General features: G+C 47.2%; 10 non-coding genes and 7 pseudogenes across 10 annotated transcripts; all 17 read right to left on the bottom strand.

The window, feature by feature from the left end:
• Window positions 1-89: 89 nt before the first annotated feature.
• On the bottom strand, window positions 90-208 carry LOC146267207 (5S ribosomal RNA). The gene has a single exon (XR_014727318.1). It is a non-coding gene; the product is annotated as a 5S ribosomal RNA (ribosomal RNA).
• A 172-nt stretch (window positions 209-380) lies between these two features.
• On the bottom strand, window positions 381-499 carry LOC146267206 (5S ribosomal RNA; annotated as a pseudogene).
• Window positions 500-677: 178 nt separating this feature from the next.
• LOC146267205 (5S ribosomal RNA) lies at window positions 678-796 on the bottom strand. Its single transcript, XR_014727924.1, has one exon. It is a non-coding gene; the product is annotated as a 5S ribosomal RNA (ribosomal RNA).
• Window positions 797-972: 176 nt separating this feature from the next.
• LOC146267204 (5S ribosomal RNA) lies at window positions 973-1,091 on the bottom strand. The gene has a single exon (XR_014727922.1). It is a non-coding gene; the product is annotated as a 5S ribosomal RNA (ribosomal RNA).
• A 186-nt stretch (window positions 1,092-1,277) lies between these two features.
• Window positions 1,278-1,396, bottom strand: LOC146267203 (5S ribosomal RNA; annotated as a pseudogene).
• A 186-nt stretch (window positions 1,397-1,582) lies between these two features.
• LOC146267202 (5S ribosomal RNA) lies at window positions 1,583-1,701 on the bottom strand (annotated as a pseudogene).
• A 172-nt stretch (window positions 1,702-1,873) lies between these two features.
• LOC146267201 (5S ribosomal RNA) lies at window positions 1,874-1,992 on the bottom strand. The gene has a single exon (XR_014728913.1). It is a non-coding gene; the product is annotated as a 5S ribosomal RNA (ribosomal RNA).
• A 184-nt stretch (window positions 1,993-2,176) lies between these two features.
• LOC146267200 (5S ribosomal RNA) lies at window positions 2,177-2,295 on the bottom strand. The gene has a single exon (XR_014727316.1). It is a non-coding gene; the product is annotated as a 5S ribosomal RNA (ribosomal RNA).
• Window positions 2,296-2,479: 184 nt separating this feature from the next.
• On the bottom strand, window positions 2,480-2,598 carry LOC146267199 (5S ribosomal RNA). The gene has a single exon (XR_014728987.1). It is a non-coding gene; the product is annotated as a 5S ribosomal RNA (ribosomal RNA).
• A 172-nt stretch (window positions 2,599-2,770) lies between these two features.
• LOC146267198 (5S ribosomal RNA) lies at window positions 2,771-2,889 on the bottom strand. Its single transcript, XR_014727315.1, has one exon. It is a non-coding gene; the product is annotated as a 5S ribosomal RNA (ribosomal RNA).
• Window positions 2,890-3,071: 182 nt separating this feature from the next.
• Window positions 3,072-3,190, bottom strand: LOC146267197 (5S ribosomal RNA; annotated as a pseudogene).
• A 188-nt stretch (window positions 3,191-3,378) lies between these two features.
• Window positions 3,379-3,497, bottom strand: LOC146267196 (5S ribosomal RNA; annotated as a pseudogene).
• A 184-nt stretch (window positions 3,498-3,681) lies between these two features.
• Window positions 3,682-3,800, bottom strand: LOC146267195 (5S ribosomal RNA). The gene has a single exon (XR_014727314.1). It is a non-coding gene; the product is annotated as a 5S ribosomal RNA (ribosomal RNA).
• Window positions 3,801-3,984: 184 nt separating this feature from the next.
• LOC146267194 (5S ribosomal RNA) lies at window positions 3,985-4,103 on the bottom strand. The gene has a single exon (XR_014728985.1). It is a non-coding gene; the product is annotated as a 5S ribosomal RNA (ribosomal RNA).
• Window positions 4,104-4,275: 172 nt separating this feature from the next.
• LOC146267193 (5S ribosomal RNA) lies at window positions 4,276-4,394 on the bottom strand. Its single transcript, XR_014727313.1, has one exon. It is a non-coding gene; the product is annotated as a 5S ribosomal RNA (ribosomal RNA).
• A 178-nt stretch (window positions 4,395-4,572) lies between these two features.
• Window positions 4,573-4,691, bottom strand: LOC146267192 (5S ribosomal RNA; annotated as a pseudogene).
• Window positions 4,692-4,881: 190 nt separating this feature from the next.
• LOC146267191 (5S ribosomal RNA) lies at window positions 4,882-5,000 on the bottom strand (annotated as a pseudogene).

Here is a 5,000-nt window from a genome sequence, read left to right as displayed (position 1 = left end):
TGTCAAAATGAAAACAGCTTCCAGCCCCTTTCATGAAGGACTACTTGTGCATATTGCAAGATGTCAGTTTCTAAGTGAATGAGCAAAAGAGCATACAGCACCTGGTATTCCCAGGCGGTCTCCCATCCAAGTACTAACCAGGCCCGACCCTGCTTAGCTTCCGAGATCAGACGAGATCGGGCGTTGCCAGGCTGGTATGGCCGTACGAAATAAGTTGACAACCATAGGCTACTTATCCATATACAGATTTAGCAATTGACAATGCAAGGTGGTCTCTCTCTCTCTCTCTCGTGTCAAAATGAAAACAGCTTCCAGCCCCTTTCATGAAGGACTACTTGTGCATATTGCAAGATTTCAGTTTCTAAGTGAATGAGCAAAAGAGCATACATCACCTGGTATTCCCAGGCGGTCTCCCATCCAAGTACTAACCAGGCCCGACCCTGCTTAGCTTCCGAGATCAGACAAGATCGGGCGTTGCCAGGCTGGTATGGCCGTACGAAATAAGTTGACAACCATAGGCTACTTATCCATATACAGATTTAGCAATTGACAATGCAAGGTAGTCTCTCTCTCTCTCTCTCTCTCTCGTGTCAAAATGAAAACAGCTTCCAGCCCCTTTCATGAAGGACTACTTGTGCATATTGCAAGATGTCAGTTTCTAAGTGAATGAGCAAAAGAGCATACAGCACCTGGTATTCCCAGGCGGTCTCCCATCCAAGTACTAACCAGGCCCGACCCTGCTTAGCTTCCGAGATCAGACGTGATCGGGCGTTGCCAGGCTGGTATGGCCGTACGAAATAAGTTGACAACCATAGGCTACTTATCCATATAAAGATTTAGCAATTGACAATGCAAGGTGGTCTCTCTCTCTCTCTCTCTCTCGTGTCAAAATGAAAACAGCTTCCAGCCCCTTTTATGAAGGACTACTTGTGCATATTGCAAGATGTCAGTTTCTAAGTGAATGAGCAAAAGAGCATACAGCACCTGGTATTCCCAGGCGGTCTCCCATCCAAGTACTAACCAGGCCCGACCCTGCTTAGCTTCCGAGATCAGACGTGATCGGGCGTTGCCAGGCTGGTATGGCCGTACGAAATATGTTGACAACCATAGGCTACTTATCCATATACAGATTTAGCAATTGACAATGCAAGGTAGTCTCTCTCTCTCTCTCTCTCTCTCTCTCTCTCGTGTCAAAATGAAAACAGCTTCCAGCCCCTTTCATGAAGGACTACTTGTGCATATTGCAAGATGTCAGTTTCTAAGTGAATGAGCAAAAGAGCATACAGCACCTGGTATTCCCAGGCGGTCTCCCATCCAAGTACTAACCAGGCCCGACCCTGCTTAGCTTCTGAGATCAGACGTGATCGGGCGTTGCCAGGCTGGTATGGCCGTACGAAATAAGTTGACAACCATAGGCTACTTATCCATATACAGATTTAGCAATTGACAATGCAAGGTAGTCTCTCTCTCTCTCTCTCTCTCTCTCTCTCTCGTGTCAAAATGAAAACAGCTTCCAGCCCCTTTCATGAAGGACTACTTGTGCATATTGCAAGATGTCAGTTTCTAAGTGAATGAGCAAAAGAGCATACAGCACCTGGTATTCCCAGGCGGTCTCCCATCCAAGTACTAACCAGGCCCGACCCTGCTTAGCTTCCGAGATCAGACGAGATGGGGCGTGGCCAGGCTGGTATGGCCGTACGAAATAAGTTGACAACCATAGGCTACTTATCCATATACAGATTTAGCAATTGACAATGCAAGGTGGTCTCTCTCTCTCTCTCTCGTGTCAAAATGAAAACAGCTTCCAGCCCCTTTCATGAAGGACTACTTGTGCATATTGCAAGATGTCAGTTTCTAAGTGAATGAGCAAAAGAGCATACAGCACCTGGTATTCCCAGGCGGTCTCCCATCCAAGTACTAACCAGGCCCGACCCTGCTTAGCTTCCAAGATCAGACGAGATCGGGCGTTGCCAGGCTGGTATGGCCGTACGAAATAAGTTGACAACCATAGGCTACTTATCCATATACAGATTTAGCAATTGACAATGCAAGGTAGTCTCTCTCTCTCTCTCTCTCTCTCTCTCTCGTGTCAAAATGAAAACAGCTTCCAGCCCCTTTCATGAAGGACTACTTGTGCATATTGCAAGATGTCAGTTTCTAAGTGAATGAGCAAAAGAGCATACAGCACCTGGTATTCCCAGGCGGTCTCCCATCCAAGTACTAACCAGGCCCGACCCTGCTTAGCTTCCGAGATCAGACGAGATCGGGCGTTGCCAGGCTGGTATGGCCGTACGAAATAAGTTGACAACCAAAGGCTACTTATCCATATACAGATTTAGCAATTGACAATGCAAGGTAGTCTCTCTCTCTCTCTCTCTCTCTCTCTCTCGTGTCAAAATGAAAACAGCTTCCAGCCCCTTTCATGAAGGACTACTTGTGCATATTGCAAGATGTCAGTTTCTAAGTGAATGAGCAAAAGAGCATACAGCACCTGGTATTCCCAGGCGGTCTCCCATCCAAGTACTAACCAGGCCCGACCCTGCTTAGCTTCCGAGATCAGACGAGATCGGGCGTTGCCAGGCTGGTATGGCCGTGCGAAATAAGTTGACAACCATAGGCTACTTATCCATATACAGATTTAGCAATTGACAATGCAAGGTGGTCTCTCTCTCTCTCTCTCGTGTCAAAATGAAAACAGCTTCCAGCCCCTTTCATGAAGGACTACTTGTGCATATTGCAAGATTTCAGTTTCTAAGTGAATGAGCAAAAGAGCATACAGCACCTGGTATTCCCAGGCGGTCTCCCATCCAAGTACTAACCAGGCCCGACCCTGCTTAGCTTCCGAGATCAGACGAGATCGGGCGTTGCCAGGCTGGTATGGCCGTACGAAATAAGTTGACAACCATAGGCTACTTATCCATATACAGATTTAGCAATTGACAATGCAAGGTAGTCTCTCTCTCTCTCTCTCTCTCTCTCTCGTGTCAAAATGAAAACAGCTTCCAGCCCCTTTCATGAAGGACTACTTGTGCATATTGCAAGATTTCAGTTTCTAAGTGAATGAGCAAAAGAGCATACAGCACCTGGTATTCCCAGGCGGTCTCCCATCCAAGTACTAACAAGGCCCGACCCTGCTTAGCTTCCGAGATCAGACGAGATCGGGCGTTACCAGGCTGGTATGGCCGTACCAAATAAGTTGACAACCAAAGGCTACTTATCCATATACAGATTTAGCAATTGACAATGCAAGGTAGTCTCTCTCTCTCTCTCTCTCTCTCTCTCTCTCTCGTGTCAAAATGAAAACAGCTTCCAGCCCCTTTCATGAAGGACTACTTGTGCATATTGCAAGATGTCAGTTTCTAAGTGAATGAGCAAAAGAGCATACAGCACCTGGTATTCCCAGGCGGTCTCCCATCCAAGTACTAACCAGGCCCGACCCTGCTTAGCTTCCGAGATCAGACGAGATGGGGCGTGGCCAGGCTGGTATGGCCGTACGAAATAAGTTGACAACCATAGGCTACTTATCCATATACAGATTTAGCAATTGACAATGCAAGGTAGTCTCTCTCTCTCTCTCTCTCTCTCTCTCTCGTGTCAAAATGAAAACAGCTTCCAGCCCCTTTCATGAAGGACTACTTGTGCATATTGCAAGATGTCAGTTTCTAAGTGAATGAGCAAAAGAGCATACAGCACCTGGTATTCCCAGGCGGTCTCCCATCCAAGTACTAACCAGGCCCGACCCTGCTTAGCTTCCGAGATCAGACGAGATCGGGCGTTGCCAGGCTGGTATGGCCGTACGAAATAAGTTGACAACCAAAGGCTACTTATCCATATACAGATTTAGCAATTGACAATGCAAGGTAGTCTCTCTCTCTCTCTCTCTCTCTATCTCTCGTGTCAAAATGAAAACAGCTTCCAGCCCCTTTCATGAAGGACTACTTGTGCATATTGCAAGATGTCAGTTTCTAAGTGAATGAGCAAAAGAGCATACAGCACCTGGTATTCCCAGGCGGTCTCCCATCCAAGTACTAACCAGGCCCGACCCTGCTTAGCTTCCGAGATCAGACGAGATCGGGCGTTGCCAGGCTGGTATGGCCGTGCGAAATAAGTTGACAACCATAGGCTACTTATCCATATACAGATTTAGCAATTGACAATGCAAGGTGGTCTCTCTCTCTCTCTCTCGTGTCAAAATGAAAACAGCTTCCAGCCCCTTTCATGAAGGACTACTTGTGCATATTGCAAGATTTCAGTTTCTAAGTGAATGAGCAAAAGAGCATACAGCACCTGGTATTCCCAGGCGGTCTCCCATCCAAGTACTAACCAGGCCCGACCCTGCTTAGCTTCCGAGATCAGACGAGATCGGGCGTTGCCAGGCTGGTATGGCCGTACGAAATAAGTTGACAACCATAGGCTACTTATCCATATACAGATTTAGCAATTGACAATGCAAGGTAGTCTCTCTCTCTCTCTCTCTCTCTCGTGTCAAAATGAAAACAGCTTCCAGCCCCTTTCATGAAGGACTACTTGTGCATATTGCAAGATTTCAGTTTCTAAGTGAATGAGCAAAAGAGCATACAGCACCTGGTATTCCCAGGCGGTCTCCCATCCAAGTACTAACAAGGCCCGACCCTGCTTAGCTTCCGAGATCAGACGAGATCGGGCGTTACCAGGCTGGTATGGCCGTACCAAATAAGTTGACAACCAAAGGCTACTTATCCATATACAGATTTAGCAATTGACAATGCAAGGTAGTCTCTCTCTCTCTCTCTCTCTCTCTCTCTCTCTCTCGTGTCAAAATGAAAACAGCTTCCAGCCCCTTTCATGAAGGACTACTTGTGCATATTGCAAGATGTCAGTTTCTAAGTGAATGAGCAAAAGAGCATACAGCACCTGGTATTCCCAGGCGGTCTCCCATCCAAGTACTAACCAGGCCCGACCCTGCTTAGCTTCCGAGATCAGACGAGATGGGGCGTGGCCAGGCTGGTATGGCCGTACGA

This window comes from Hypomesus nipponensis, chromosome 12 (assembly GCF_054491055.1).
Source record: "Hypomesus nipponensis isolate SF chromosome 12, ASM5449105v1, whole genome shotgun sequence".
NCBI lineage: Eukaryota > Metazoa > Chordata > Actinopteri > Osmeriformes > Osmeridae > Hypomesus > Hypomesus nipponensis.
Note: the sequence above shows the minus strand (reverse complement) of the source record. Positions and strands in the feature narration are given on the sequence as shown.